This window comes from Callospermophilus lateralis, chromosome 18 (assembly GCF_048772815.1).
Source record: "Callospermophilus lateralis isolate mCalLat2 chromosome 18, mCalLat2.hap1, whole genome shotgun sequence".
Classification (NCBI taxonomy): Eukaryota; Metazoa; Chordata; class Mammalia; order Rodentia; family Sciuridae; genus Callospermophilus; species Callospermophilus lateralis.
In genome coordinates, this window is record NC_135322.1 from 54,934,328 (window position 1) to 54,936,505 (window position 2,178).

The following is a 2,178-nucleotide window of genomic DNA, read 5'->3' on the forward strand; positions in this document are numbered from 1 at the left end:
GCGCTGGGCACCGGAAGGGACGCGCCGCAGTGACGTCGAGCCGGCGCCTGCCGGCCGCCTTCGCCCCTTCCGGCAGTGGCTTCAATTGCCCCCAGATGCCCACCCAGAACTTCAGTGCTGTGCACCGTCCCCGTCCAACAGAGGTAGCCCCGCTCGGGTCAGCTGCCCCTCCAGCCAAAGAACAAGATCACATTCCCGCCCAGTACAGCGGCAGGAAAAGGTTGATGCAGACGGAGTATATCGAAACGAAACCATGCAAACAGTCCAAATGCATAAACAGCAGTTTCACTTTTCAGGCTGCTCATTTTAAATGTCCAGGTGCTGTCAATAGGCTCTGTGAGATTTACCGGTATCCTAGCGAGCTCGCCAGATTTGAAACACACTGCATTTGCCCCCACCCCTCCACTGAATCACGAGAGTGGGCACTGAAGGCCTACAGCCACCACCCTGACAAGCTCCGCGGACGCTAAGAGCAGAGATGCACCCGACACCAGCCGACCGTTACAGAAACAATCTGCATATATACATTTCCTGCAGCTTCTTTAAAAAGTTTTGCTCGCCTTTAGAGATTTAGAAGATGGGAGCTTTCAAACTAAGTTTTTTTTCTGTCTTCTTTCAAAGTTGGCTTTGAATAGAACCTATTTTCCTATCAATTTGACTCCAAATATTTCCGGAGTAGTGAGTGATGTAACCTACCCCCACAGGTATTAGAGCCGCTGTATAACAAAATATTCCCGTAGTTTAAAACTTTGCCCCACAGACAATGTGACAACACCATTTACAGGAATTTAGCATTGAAAATATTTAAGGGAAGTGATAGGGAAAAGTGTTGTAGGTAGAGGGTCAGAGACAGGAAAGAGCAATGGGGTTTTGGGAACTGAACAGATAAACTATTCTGTCAGTTCTGCCAGGAAGTTAATGATCAAACATAGGAACTTTTGACATTAGCTGTGCCTGGGTTAGAAGCCAACCTCTCCGACATAAGGGTTGTGTAATTGGGATTATTTTATTTTGGGGGACAAAAATTTTGTGTGTGTACCAGGGATTAACCCCAATAGGGTTTCCTTATGTTTATAATCTCACTAAGTTGCTGAGGCTGGCTTCAAACCTACGATCCTCCTGTCTCAGCTTCCCAAACCACTTGGATTACAGCCATGCAGCACCATGCCCAGTTTTGGGGACATTTTTTTTAAAAGGAGGAAATATCTTAGGTTTTTAGAAGAGGTAAAATAAGGATTGAGACATTCGTTTTCCCCAACTGAAATCTAATAGGCTTCTCTATTTTTTCCTAGAAAGAAGTTAGGCATTTTCCTGCAACCTGAAAAAAAAAAAAAATGAATTCCAACTTCTCTCATTTGCCACTATTCCACTACTACAAGTTAACCTCAGGTAATGGTGGGTAGGTAAGGTTGTGCACAAAAGAAAAAGGCAGACAACCTGGGAGACATGACCTCTATCTCATGAAGGGAGAAGCGACCCAAGGAAAATTCTTTCAGAGAAATTATGTTAAATTTTTAACAGGGTTGAAGAAGGAATTCCCCCACACACACACACAAAAAAAAAGTTTAATAAAAGTTAAAAATCAGATTACCTGAGGTGCAGGTATATAACAGGTTCCACTTGTTCAACAACAACAACAAAAACCCTCAACTCACATGTATGCTTCATATACACAATGGAAAATGCATAAGGTACACACATAATTGAAACTTGTCTCTGGGGTGAGGGGTGTTGGGATAGGGTGGGAGACTTCTTTTTGGTACTTCATCCTCTGAAATTATTTTCAATGCTTTTCCTTTTATAATTCTATCTCAAAAAGGAAAAGGAATAACAATTACCCAGATTCCCACCACAAGGCTGAAGAAATAAAACAGTCTGGGTGTGGTAGCTCACCTGTAATCCTAGCAACTTGGGATGCTGAGGCAGGAGGATCGCAAATTCAAAGACAGTTTCAGCAATTTAGCAGGGCCTAAACAATTTTAATTTTTATCAAAATATGAAATAAAAATGGGCTATGGATGTGACTTAGTGGTTAAGTCCCCTTGCATTCAATCCAAAACAATAAAAACAAAACAATCGAGAGGGTCTCTGTGGCCTAGACTTGTAATCTCAGCAAATGGGCAGCTGAAGCAGAATTGTGAGTTTAAGCCCAGCCTTGGCAATTTTGCAAGACCTTGT